Source organism: Puma concolor, chromosome D1, assembly GCF_028749965.1.
Source record: "Puma concolor isolate L17-30 chromosome D1, mPumCon1.1.hap2, whole genome shotgun sequence".
NCBI lineage: Eukaryota > Metazoa > Chordata > Mammalia > Carnivora > Felidae > Puma > Puma concolor.
Window position 1 is genome coordinate 94,933,959 of NC_141676.1, and position 14,217 is coordinate 94,948,175.

General features: G+C 44.1%; 1 long non-coding RNA gene across 1 annotated transcript in view; it reads right to left on the reverse strand.

Moving 5' to 3' along the window:
* The window catches only part of LOC147576883 (uncharacterized), a 33,062-nt gene that overhangs the window by 8,387 nt on the left and 10,458 nt on the right, over positions 1–14,217 (reverse strand). The window contains exon 3 of the long non-coding RNA XR_015241238.1: positions 6,181–6,275. This is a non-coding gene — a long non-coding RNA (uncharacterized LOC147576883). The remainder of the gene's footprint in view (positions 1–6,180; positions 6,276–14,217) is intronic.

Sequence of the window (14,217 nt, forward strand, 5' to 3'; positions counted from 1 at the left end):
AGACAAAGGCATCCACTGCCCAGAAAAAAAATAAAATAATGAAAGACAGGAATCTCCCCCGAGGCAGTTCAGGTTAGAGAAGAGCGTTGTCATTTGGGGTGGGGGCGGGGAGCGAGTGAAAGTCCCCTTATCCGCTGGCTCCTGGGGGGGACTGTGTTGGACCCGGGCTTAGTGCTTTTTCTGTGCAGCCTCTTCTGGTTGCATCCCCTCCTCCCTCCACCCCTACTTCTCCCTCCGCAGTGGACGACCCTTCCCCCGGCACGTGTCTGCGCTGCTAGCTGCTCATTTAGAGCCGAAGAGGCGGGCTGGGAGAATGAATTACGCGATCTGAAGGCTGGGGGTAGCGGCGGGGCCCGGGACGCCAGGCGGGCGCGGACGGGAGACGGACAATAGGCAATCAGCAGACCCCGGGGCTGGGGAGCGGCGGGGGCGGGGGGGACGCCCACAGGGAGCGCGCTCCCAGGGCGCGTCCCGGCCCTCCCCAGCCCGCAGGCCTCTATTGTTCCTCGGCTCCTCCTCTCCCGCCCGGCCCTGGGAGCCCAGCTTGGCACCGATGGTAGGGGTTTGGCAAGGGTCGGTTCCGGGCCGCTACCGAACCGGTGTCCTCTGTGCAGGCCTCGTCCCTCCACTGTCGCGCGCTTCGGCCCAGGGGTCTGCGAGCAATGGTCAGGAGGCCGGCCCTCCCTTGCTCCCAACTCTTTCATCATCCGCTCCTCTGCGGGTCCCGGTAATGAGCTCCTGGTCCCGCGCCATTGTGTACACGTTAGGGTGAAGGCGGGTCTCCGCGGTGCGATGGAGGGTGACCGCGCGCGCGGCTGCGACCTCCGCTTCACACCTGCTCCCCGCCCCCAGCCCGGGGCCGACGCGGGTGTGTCCTCTCCCTCCCCGCGGGAGGGGTCTCAGCTGGGGCTGCACTTGGTAAAGAGGCCGTGGAGAGGACGGCAGCGGCCGGAGGAGCAGCTATAAATTTGGAGCAGATGCGGCCTGACAGTCACCCAACCCGGGGAGGTGGGGGGCGGGGAGGGCTCTGTGCCCCTCCCAGGCCCCATCTTCGAGTCTGCAGCTGAGTTAGACGCACTGCGGGCGGAGGTTGACCGGGACTTTGGACAGCCGGAGCCTGCCTCCTCGACTCACACCCTCGCTTCTGCTCTTTGTGTGCCCACGTTGGGGGGGGGGGGGAGGTGGTGGGGAGGAGGAATGGAGGTCAGACAGATACCTGAATAAGTTTATTATTTTTCTGCTTAAAAAAGGTGTTTTGTGGTTTTTGGGGTTTTGTGTGTGTTTTCAGAAGAGACTGGCAAAGTCTGCGCCCCTGGCTCTGAGCTGGCACTTCTGGGCAGCAGCTAGAGGAAAATAGCAGAAGCATGCTAACGTTGTTCTTTCCACTCTTCTTTAAATCAAGTGCCCATTTTGTGCTGGAAATGCCAGGTAGGGAGGCTCAGGCAGACAGGATGAGGGTGGGGAGAGGAGAGTGGGAAAGGATGGAAAAAAAAAAAAAAAGAATAATGCCTGTCCTGAGTATTCTATATACAGCAATACTGTACATTTAAATAGCACTTCCTTTAGTAAGTAGTATTCTCCCCATTCAACAGAGGAGGGAGCAGGGTCCAGAGTGCCACCAGAGGTTTGGTGGGTTATTGTTAAATCCAGGCATCTGAACACAAGTGTGCATGGGGTGTGGGGGGGGGGGGTGCTTATCACTACACCACACTGCCAGGGAGGTCCAATGGGAAGAAAGTGGAGAGAGTTGGAGCTGAGCGTGGGTACCGGTGGCTTATCTTACCTGCCCTGGACGGCTCCCTCTCTAGAGTAGCATGAATTGAAGACTGAGTCTGTGTTTCTAGTGTGAAGATCATGGTACCATAGCCAAGCTGACGTAGAGTGAATTTGGGGGTTAGTGTCCACAACACAGAGTTGCCAAAAGCCTCTGCAACTCTGTCATCCCTCTTTGCAGGTGTTCCTCTGCTTCCTCGAACACTGTGGGGCTAACTGTACTGGCTTGTAGGATCCATTGCTCTTTCTCTTCCCTTCCACTCTCACAAGTCTTGCTGGTCCATGCCCAATGGGTTACTAGACCAGTGGTTCTCAGACTTTAACTTGCATCGAAATTACTCGGAAATCTTAAAATGCTTCCAGTTTCTGATTCAGTCAGTCTGTGGTAGGGTGTGAGAATCTGCATTTTTAAAAGTTTCCCAGGTGATGACCCTGCTGATACCTGGGGCCATACTTTGAGACCAGCCTAGGCAGAAAGGAAAAATAGAGGCTGGTGAATAAGGAAAGGACTGTAATACTGTATGTGTGGTATTGGAAATGGTTATTGGCAGTTCAGGCTCTCAAGGGTACTGGGGTATCTTCTCTCTCTGTGAGGGAAAGATAGACTAAATCCCCAAGGAATTGTGGGCATAGTTCTGAATTAGCCCAGGGTATGATACTTTCCTGGAGACTTAGCACTCCCCCTAATGGACTCTAATGATTCTACACTTTCCTCAGCCTTACAAATGGCAGCAGGAATTACCCTAATTTTCCCAACCTAATTTGGTTCATCCACTCATTTCTTTGTCACTAAAGGAAGAGGGGTGTTGTCATATACCTTTGTTTGCAAACTGGTTAGCATAGGTTTTTGCTATTCAGCAATGAATCAGTGAATGTGTATAATTGTTTTTTTCTTCTCTATACGAGAGCCCTAACACTTACAAGTCCCCTCCTTCTCACCTTTCCTTCTCCCAGCTGTTCTAAAACACTTTAAAGGTGATTTAAGATGGTTGAGTTACAGATATTTGCTGGAAAATTCTCTTTGAGGTGTCAGTATCTTTATCACCAGTTAGGAGCCTTTGTCAGGTGGCAAGCAAGCAAGTCTTAAGTCAGAGGCTTAAGGATGGGTTTGCAAAAATTGAATTAAGGGTGAGGTGGCTAGGTGGCTCTGTCAGTTAAGCGTCACACTTTGGCTCAGGTCATGATCTTATGGTTCATGAGTTCAAGCCCCACACTGGGTTATGCACTGACTATGAGAGCCTGCTTGGGATTCTCTCTCCACTCTCTCAAAATAAATACATTTAAAGAAAGGGAGGGAGGTAAGGAAGGAGGGAGAGAGAGAGGATGAAAAAAGCAAGTGGCATTTTATTTCTTACCACCAGGTGGCAGACCATGCCTCATGAATGAGAAGAACCCTACATTTGAAGCCCAGCCTAAGCTCTACTTTTTTCAAATCAGAGCCAGGACAAAAGGGCTGTTCTCTAATTAGAAGACTTGGGAATTGAGGCAGGGAGACCAATTGCTTGTAAATACCTTAGTAACTGCTGCCAAGGTACTTGAGTGATTCCCTGAGCTTCCTCATCAGTGAGAAAGGGAGCAATGGAATGTTCTAGTTTTTCCTACCGGAAAAGAGGTACACCCTCTTTGCAGATTTAAGAAAATGGGTTATTTAACTAAGAAAAATACAAAGAATGTCACTTCAAACCAGAGGTTTCTGATGCCTTAAAGACATATGGCAACTCTAAACCACTTTATAGGCACATTGTTTGGCCTCTTTCTCCTGCCCATTGTCAGGGAGGCACCCCTTTATTTCCTTTCATCCGAAAGTTCTTTGTTCTGTTGTTCATACTGAACTTTTTTTGAACATAAAATTAAAGCTTTATTCTAACTCTAGAATCTGCTCAGGGGTTTTCTTACTAAATTCCAGTTGGCAATCTAAGGGACATGTGGATGGTCTCAAATGATCATGCCCTCAGATGATACTCAACAGTCAACAAAACCTAAATCCTCCAATAAGTAAGCAAGAGTTACACATGTACAGCACAAACATATGTATATATCTCTTACAGGAGGGCTCAATGAAAGTTTTGAGAGAAGGGAAGGTGAAGATTTCTGTTTTATACACCTTTCTCATTTCAGGTGTACCAACAAACACTGAAAATACAGTAGTATCCACCACAATGTCAAGGTCAGAACAGATCTATTCCTTACATAGAAAACAGGAAATTGTAGGGTTGCCTGGGTGGCTCAGTTGGTTAAGCATCTGACTTTGGCTCAGGACATGATCTCGTGGTTCATGGGATAGAGCCCTGCATTGGGCTCTGCACCAGCAGCAGGGACGGAGCCTGCTTGGGATTCTCTCTCTCTCCCTTCTCTCTACTCCTGTACCACTCACTCACTCTCTCTCCTCTCTATCAATAAATAAATAAATAAATAAATAAATAAATAAATAAATAAACAAACCACTCACTCACTCTCTCTCCTATCAATAAATAAATAAATAAATAAACAAACAAACAAACAAACAAACTTAAAAAAAAGGTGGGGGGAACCAGGAAATTGTATATACCAGTATCAGGCTCTCTAACATAGATGGGATATTATCCTGTTAGCCTGCAGGGGACATTACTTCTCTTAGTTGATCAACTTTAGGCTTCCTCCCTCATTCGGGAGTGGGAAGATCCCAGGTACACACTGACCATCTCAGACTAAGCAAAGCTTCCCAGCCCAGAGTACTTCATTGATCAATTCTCTGCCATTGCAGCAGCCCCTTGTTCACTTTCAATGTTGATGGATAGGAGTGGTAAAGACAGAGACCATAAGAAAAAAAATATGATTTAAATGGTACATATTTGGGGTTTTTTTCTTTGTGGGTTAACAAAGTCACTCAAAACATATTTATGGAATGCCTTCAGGGCACATAGCATGGCACTTCACCCTTCATTGAAAATCCATTAAAACAATTACCAGGTCACGCTTGGAAACTTTTTTTCACAAAGGAATTTGCTTTAGTTGTTGGGTTAGCAGAAACTAATTTGAGATGCAAAATTAACAACCCCGTTTGTACTAGGAAGGCCTTATGTAAACCGTCACATAGTGAAAATAATATATGTGAATTTATTATACCTATGTCTGAGCATATGGATTTAGAAGCTACAAACCTAATGAGCCAGTGTTCATATGAGGGAAGAATGATTTTAGAAGTTAATGAATCATCTTCTATTAATGCTCCAAAGTTAAATGTTTACCTGGATGGTTGTGTCCTGGTTATAGGCCATTAATGACCACCAAAAAATGAAATTATGTTCACATCTATAACACTTATGGAATGTCATATCCTCTTGACTCATACCAGGAATCTAGGCTCAAAAACAAAAAACAAACAAAAAACCCTACTTTTTACTGAGATACTGTTGATCAAGGCAAATATCCAGATTCATCCAAACCAATATCTCGTCTTTGAAATTAATTTATAATTGTTTCTTCCCACAGCTAACTTTAACAACCTTTATTAGCATATGTACGTATACAAAGTTGGTTCTGTCTTCTTTCATTATTCATTTCACAAGGAATTTCCATTGCCTACATAAGGCGCTGAAATGGAACTTTCCCCCACATCTTGAAAAGCCCAAGTTATCTAGCAGAGAGATGTTTGAAAGAGTTGTGGGGTCTTGTTAATGCTTCCCAGTCGCAGTAGGACTGCCACCATTCTATTTCTGTCCCTTGTTTCTAGTCCCAAATCTTTCTGCAACCAGTGCCTAATCCAAACTTCTCTACTGTATCCCCTGCCTTCTCAGGGCAGGAGGAGAGACAAAAACTAGAGATGGAGAGAGGGTCCAACTCTACCTTAAAAGAAGGATACAGTTGAGGCACCTGGGTATCTCAGACGGTTAAGCATCCAACTCTTGATTTTGGCTCAGGTCACAATCTCATAGTTTGTGGGATTGAGCCCCAAGATGGGCTCTGTGCTGTCTGCAGAGAGCCTGCTTGGGATTCTCTCTCTCCCTTTCCCTCTGCCCCTCCCCCACTCATACACGTGCTCTCGCTCTCTCTCAAAAATGAATAAACTTTTTTAAAAAAAGGAGACACTTTCCATCAAATTGTAGAGCTGACATAAGGTGATTAACATAAGAAAAATAATACAGGTTTAGAGCATAAACTGGTATCAGATAATCTCAGGTTTGAAGTTCAGATCCACCACTGACCAGTGATATGATTTGGGGCAAGTAACTTAACTTCTCTGAGCTTAAGCTAACTTCACTGTAAAGTGAGGTTTAAATAAGGTAATGCATATAAAATGCTTAGTGTAGTGTCTACTAGAAAGCATCAGTGAATGAAAGCTCTTGGTATCCACCAGACCCTAAGCTCTGTGACAACAGCAGCCTATATCACCCCTGTGGCTTCAGGTGATTTCTGGCAAACTTTTACCTGTGATGGAGACAGTGTGAACAGACTAGCAATACAGCAGAAAGCTCATTGAATTGTCAGTAAACCAGGGTACTGCATCATAGCGACTTTCTTTTCTGGGAAAAAACGAAACAAAACAAAAGCTCTGTTGTGAGTAATTGTAAGTAAGTAAGTAAGTAAGACCCTCTCCCTTTCTTCTAATTGTCAGTAAGTTAGGTGGGTCCTTCCAGAGGTAGACACTGAGACAAAGATTAGAGAGCGAGGAGTTTATTTGGGGAAGAGGATTACCAGTAGGACAACAGAAGCGTGGGAGTGAAAGGAAGGAAGCCGATAAAGGCTGGGTTGCGGGTACCTGGCATTTTATCCCATCAGGGAACTCTGGGAGATGGCACAAGACACATCTCAGAGTTATACCATGTAGGAGCAAGAAGTTGGGATATTTAGCTACTAACTCTCCATCCAGCATTGGTTAAGATCTGCTTCTGGGAATGTTTAAAAGGATGGACATGCAACAGGACCCTCAAGGTCTATCCTGCAGCCTTCCTAATGGAGCCTGCAAAGGACTAATGGCACAGGTGTCCACAACAAATGACACCAGCCTCCTGGAATTGACTAGTCTTATGGCCTAAGCAGTAAGGCCAGTGAAACTGCAGCCAGAACCTGCTGCAGGGAATCTGCCCTTGCTCTGGGCCCCCCTCAAAACTTGTTCCTCTATACACAGATTGAAGCAGTAATCCTAAGTGTAGTATATATTGTCTCCAAAGTCCGAAGAGGCCTACCAGTAGGGCAGCTCTGAGTGGTAGCAAAGGCAAGTCACTTGTCCCCAAACTTGGTGTGGACATCTTGGCATCCTTCAGACACCCGGCCTCCTCGAAGCTTCACTGATGTGGTAGACCTCTGACTCATTTCAGCATTTGTTTCTTCCCCTCTGGTATTCAAGTGATCCAATTAACATAATGCCCTCAAAGTAGGGGAACTTTGTGTTGTTATATATACGGTCTTTTGGGCAATAGTTTGAGGCTGCTGTGGGAAAATATCCTGAAGATTCTCAGAAGCCCTAGTCGAGGGAGCCCTTTAGACATTACCTTAAATCATTCAGGGTCTTAACAAGGGTTTACAGCCATACTCTTGATTTGATTTTTGGCCTCAGACTCTCTTACTATTTTTTTATTTAAAAAAAAAATTTTTAAGGTTTATTCATTTTTGGGAGAGACAGAGAGACAGACTGTGAGGGAGGGAGGGGTAGAGAGAAAAGGAGACACAGAATCTGAAGCAGGCTCCAGGCTCTGAGCTGTCAGCACAGAGCCCGACGCGGGGCTCGAACCCATGGATCCTGAGACCATGACCTGAGCCAAAGTCGGACTCTTAACAGACTGAGCCACCCAGGCATCCTGGCCTCAGACTCTTAGCTTTGAGAAATTTTTACCAGCTGGGAGAACTGGGGGAAAGTTATGTTTTCCAAATCAGCTAATCCTTGGGCTTTGAGATACCCTTGAGATTCTTCTTCTAAGTGCCATAGTTCTTGCTTTTGCTCATCTCTCTCTTCCTGCCCATTGTCATATGGTTAGAAGCAGCCAAATGGCACTTTCAACATTCTGTCTGGAAATCTCCTTAATCCTATTTCTGAAAGTCTATTAGGTATCTTTTCCATCTTTCACGTTTTCACAGGCAACCATTTGCCAGTTACTGCATCACTACACAACCAAAGTTGTCCTCTCTCCGGCCTCTGATAACCATTTTCTCACTGCATTCCCAGCCTCCAGCAACTCTTTGTCCTCCACTCCTCCAGTCTTTGCTAATAGCCTCTTTGGTGTTTTCTCCAGCCTCTAACCACCAACTGGTCCAAGGGCAGAATTCCTGGAGCATGAGAGTGGAAGTTACAAAGTGCTTGAGGTTAGGCTCTGGAACAGCATCACTTCTGCTACATTTTATTGTAGCAAGCCACAGGGCCATTCCAGATTTAAGGAGTCTGGGGAAATAGACTCATCTTTTCACGGAAAGGCTTGTCAGACATTGTGACAATGCTTTGCAATCCACAGCAGACATCTTTACACTGTGTGTAGATACATCTTTAGAATAAATTCCTAAGAGTGAACTTGCTGATGAGTCCAGTGCAAATATGTATTTGTGAAATATTGCCAGTCACCCTTCACAGAGGTTATACAAATTTTGAAACTCACCAGCAACATATGAGGATACCAGTTGAGGTTTCCCCAGATCTCACAACACAATGTGTTTTCCAAATTATTTTCTCTGCCAATCTGATAGGTAAAAATGACATCTTCTTGTAGTTTTAATTTGTATTTTGCGTATTGTGAGTGAGATTGGGAATATTTTATTAAGAACCAATTATATTTTCTCTTCTTGAAACCAGCCGGTCATATGTTTGCCATTTTCCATTTGGTTTGTAGGTATGATGCATCATCTTCCAATGCACTTAAGAGTGGGATACTTGGATACCAACTCTGGGACAGGTTCTCTTGAGTCTCTGAACTAAAAGATTTCTTACATACCCAATTTTGGTCTTGCTGAGAGTAACAAATTTTCTCCCTTGGGAAAGGCAATTACTATGAGGAGACCATAAATGAGCTCTAAGGAAATATGTAGTTCTCTAACTGGAGAAGACCCAAGTTTCTGATATCTTCCTCCAAATCTCACTGCCCCCAAAGGAGAAAATCAGGTGGGAGAGAATCCTAAGTCTGGAGGGACCCAGGTGCCTTCAGTTTCCTAAAAGGTGCTAATGGAGAACTGATCATAAAGATTCCCTGCCCTCTCCTGCATATGTGTTGTAACTGACTCCTGTAGCTTGTGGGCTCTGGTATAAGGTAAGGAGTTCTGCATTGAAGTAGAATGCCGTGTTTGAGTTTAGTGACTTCGGACAAGTGTCTTCCCCTTCACTTCAGTTTCTTCACGTGTAAAAGGAGGGTGATATTACCTGTTTTGAAGCTCAAATATGAAAGTAATTTGCAAAGGTAAGACGTAAAAATATATGTTATGATGTTTACCTGGAGGTTCTAGATGCCATCCAGAATCTAATGCAACATGTGGAAACTCAGCGATTCTAAACCATCATTGCCTGAAGGACACCATCATCTTTCTCAAGCTGAGATACTAGATATGCCTGCCTAACTTCTTCTAGTGCTACCACGAGTAGCCAGAGTTGAGGGTAAGGGCACAGTCCTCCAGGCTTCCAAGTGTACCCAAGACTCCAGGTACCAGCTGCAAGTTCAGGGACCCCTAGGACCACCTTTACTTCTGATCAGCTGGCTGCAAATTAGGGAGCTCTCATGACCACCATCAGGTTCAATAATTTGTTGGAATGACCCACAGAACTCAGGACTTATGATTACAGTTTTACTATAATGAAAGGATACAAATTAGAATGAACCAGAGGAAGAGACACATATGGCAGAATCTAGAAGTGAGAGGGTTCCAAATGCAAACTTTTGTGTCCTCAAGAATGGGTCTCCCTCCTAGCATTGATGTGTGGTAACATGCAGAGTGTTGCCAATCCAAGACGCTCATCCACATGCCTTGTGTATTCAAGAAACAGCAAGGAAGCCAGTGTGACTGGAGGTTGGAGGCAGCAATAAGAGATGAGGTCAGAGAGGTAACTGAATGGAAGCAGGAAGACCACTTAAGCAGTTCTTGAAATAATCTAGGCAAAACATGATAATGACTTGGAACAGCAGTGGAAGCTGTAGGAGGTCATATTTTGAATTTGGAAGGTAGCCCTAGCAGGATTGGCTGGTAGCTTGGACACAGAGTGAGAAAGAGTCAATGACAATACCATGGTTTTTGGCCTTTGAACAGCTGGAATGATGAGGAAGACTGGAAGGAACAGGTTTGGAAGAGAAGATCAGAAGCTGTTTTGTACATTCAGTTTGAGAAGCCCATTATATGACCATGTGGAAATGTCAAGCAGGCAGCATGTTATACAAGTGTGCAGTTTGGAAGAGAGCCTTGCCTGGAGATATACATTTGAAAGCCATCAGCATATGGAGAATTATTGAAAACTGTGAGACTGGAGGAGATCACCAAGGAAATTAGTGTAGATGAAAAGGACAAGAAGTCTAAGAACTGGTTCGGAGGCACTAGCAAAGGAGACTGAGAAGGAGCAATAAATGTGGTAGGAGGAAAACAAGGAACCAGGAAAAGTATAGGTTTCTAAGAGCAAAGTGATGAAAACATTTGAAGGACGAAGGTGAGATCAACAGTGTCAAATAAGGCTGCCAGTTCAGGTAAGATAAAAATGAGATTGTGCCTATAGAACTTAGCAACATGGGGGCACCTGGGTGGCTGAGTCAGTTGAGCATCCAACTTTGGCTCAGGTCATGATCTCTCGGTCTGTGGTTGGAGCTCCATGTCAGGCTCTGTGCTGATAGCTCAGAGCCTGGAGCCTGCTTCGGATTCTGTGTCTCCCTCTCTCTCTGCCCCTCCCCTGCTCATGCTCTCTCTCTCTCTCTCTCTCTCTCTCTCTCTCTCTCTCAAAAATAAACATTAAAAACAAAAACAAAAAAAACAAAAAACGGGTTTGGCAAGGGGCAGGAGGAAGGAGACAGGAATTGAACGTGAAATACTGAAACACTTTTGAGAAGCTTTGCTCAAGAGGGAAGAAGAGAGAGGATCATTTCTGGAATGGTAGTGTGAGGAGCTCTGCGGATGCCCTCTCCAGTGAAACAGCCATAACTGGTGAAAATTATTTCTTAAAAACCAATCTTTCAGTCCCTGTAAATTGTCTTAAGGGCATCAAGCAAACAAATATTTATTCAACAAAAGTGTATTAGATCTCAGTTTAAACAGGGAGAGTCTGTGGCACTTAAGCCACAACACCCCTCCCCCTCTTGACCACTCTCCCATCTCAGCTGGATAGAAACTCTGCATGGCAGCAGTGGCCATGAAGACAGGGCTTCCTTTCTCTCCAGCTCCCAGTCACAGACTGTTCTCTCTCTGTGCAGGGCAGGCTACCAGCATTTTCCATACCTCCAAACTCTGTGTGGCAGAGGTTAAATTCCAGGGAAGTGCTGCCAAGAGGCTGGAGTCTCTCCTCCTTCACCAAGCCCCCATGTGTAGGTCGGAGGCTCTACCCAGGCGTGACAGGCCTAGAACACTGGGGCCCTCATCACTCACAGACAGAGGTTCCATATGGCCAGAAGCAAGCCAAGGAGATCAGATGGTTACTACCCCCACCCTGTGCCGGGCAGAGGCAGATCACTTTGAAATACTTGGACAACTGTCCCCGCCACTGGCTCTAAAGCAGTAGTGTAAGATTTTGCCCTAGGGGAGAAGTAGGCCATAAAAACAGAGAGTGCCAAGGCTTTCATCAAGGAAACTAACTTTATTAGGAACACAGGGTGGGGAAGTTCAAGCCTAAGGGCACTTTTGAAAACAATGGAGATTTTGGTGGTAAGCAATTAAAAGGCTGGTACCTCCATGAGGACAATAAGCTAAATTGTAGGCCAACAAGTTTACCAGAGAGAACTGGGGAAAGAGTCAGCTAAGAACAGCCCTCCTGGGGTCAGGACAAACCTCAAAAACTTACCTCAAAAACTACCCCTGCAGGGGGAGCCTGGCTGGCTCAGTAGGTGGAGCACGTGACTCTTGATCTAGGGGTTGTGAGTTCAAGCCCCACACTGGGTGTAGAGATTACTCAATAAAATCTTACACACACACACACACACACACACACACACACACACACACACCTACCCCAGCAAAGAGAACCAGATTTCATTGGTTCCCACTGTGGGACAATATGTGCCCCACTCTATTATAGAAAACAATAGACCAATCAGCTGGCAATTAGTGGTACCTAACTATCAAGTGTGAATGTAGATGTGAAAATCCTAAAAAGATAAAAATACTAATAAACTGAATCCAGCAACATATGGAAGGGATTATAATTCATAACCAAGTAGGATTTATCCCCAAAATACAAAGTTGTTTAAACATCTGAAAGTTCATTAATATAAGTCACCGTATCAATAAAGGACAAAAATCATGGACAAATGATCATCAATAAAGGACAAATGATCACCATATCAATAAAGGACAAATGATCATCTCAATAGAAGCTGAAAAAGTATTTGACAATATCCAACACTCCAATATCCCTTCATAATAAAAATATTCAACAAACTAGGAATAGTAGAGTGTCCTTAACTTGATAGAGGACATCTACCAAAAACTCACAGCTAACAGCATTAATGGTGAAAGACTTAATGCTTTTCCCCTTACCATCAGAAATAAGATAAGGAAATAAGATAATTACCTTCTAGCCAAGGTAGTTAGGTGAGAAAATGAAGTAAAAGACATTCATATTGGAAAGGAAGAAGTAAAAATATCTCAATTTTTAAAAAAAAAAAATTTTTTTTTAACGTTTATTTATTTTTGAGACAGAGAGAGACAGAGCATGAATGGGGGAGGGTCAGAGAGAGAGGGAGACACAGAATCTGAAACAGGCTCCAGGCTCTGAGCAGTCAGCACAGAGCCCGACGTGGGGCTCGAACCCACATACCGCGAGATCGTGACCTGAGCCGAAGTCGGACGCTTAACCGACTGAGCCACCCAGGCGCCCCTAAAAATATCTCAATTTTTTAGATGAAAATCATGTAGAAATTATATAGAAAATAATAAATAATTCACTAAAAAATTATTAGAATAAACAAGCTAACAAGGTTGCAGGCTACAAGATCAATTACATACATCAATAGGATTTCTAGACACTAGCAATGAACAATCTGATAATGAAATTAAGAAAATAATTCCACTTGGAGTAGCATCAAAAAGAATAAACTACCTAGGGATGTATTTAGCCACAAAAAGTGTAAAACTTACACTCTGAAAACCACAAAACTTGTTGAAAGGAATTAAAGAAGACCTGAATAAATGTAAAGATATTCTATTTTCATTGATTGGAAGATTTAATATTGTTAAGATGGAAATTGATGTACCGATAAGTTGCAATCACTACCAGATATATGCTGGCTTTTTTGAGGGGGAGGGCAGAGCACAAATTAACAAGCTGATGCTAAAATTCATATAGACATACAAGGGACCCAGGATACCAAAACAATCTTGAATTTGAATTGGAGGACTTACTCTTCAAAATTTCAAAACTTACTATAAAGCTACAGTAATGAAGACAGTATGATTATGACAAAGTGATAGACAGAAGATCAGTGGAATAGAATTGAGAGTCCAGGGGTACCTGGGTAGCTCAGTCAGTTGAGCATCCAACTCTTGATTTTAGCTCAGGTCATGATCCCTGCATTGTAAGATCAAGTCCCATATATAGGGCTCCATGCTGAACATGGAGCTTTCTTAAGATTCTCTCTCTCTCTCTCTCTCTCTCTCTCTCTCTCTCTCTCTCTGTCTCCCCCTCTCTCCCTCTCTCTCTCTCTCTCTCTTTCCCCTCTCCGCTGTTTGTGCTCTCTTGCTCTCTCTATAAATAAATAAATAAATAAATAAATAAATAAATAAATAAGAGTCTAAAAATAAACCTCACATTTACAATCAATTGATATTTGATGGGGAGGTGGGCAAAACAATTAAATTGGTAAAGAATAGTCTTCTCCACAGTGTTGGGACAACAGGATATCCAGATGTAAAAAAAAAAAAAGGAAAAAAATAAAAGGAAAAAAAGTTGGACCCCTTCCTCATTTAATATGAGACAAACAAAGGCATCAAATAATCTAGTCGTGCAGGAGAGTGAGAGAATGAATGAGGGAAATAAAATGATTGTTCAACCATATCAAGGGGACTTGAGGTCAGCAATCACCATTTAATTGATAGGCAGACCAGTCATTCTGATTTGTGGTTTTCTCCAACCAACAGCAGCTGCATGGTGCAGGGTTCATAAGCAGACAGTTGGATTTAAACAGGATTGTGATTTTGCCAATGAGTGCTACAAAGACAGAAAAGGAGCAAGTGAATGAAAGATTACAGCCTTCGTTTGTAAGGGTTGAAGCTGGAAGCTGGGGACAGCCAGGGTTTACTAGGAGCAAGAAGGTGTACAGAAGGGTCAGAGAAGAATCTGAGGACATAGAGAGTTTTTTT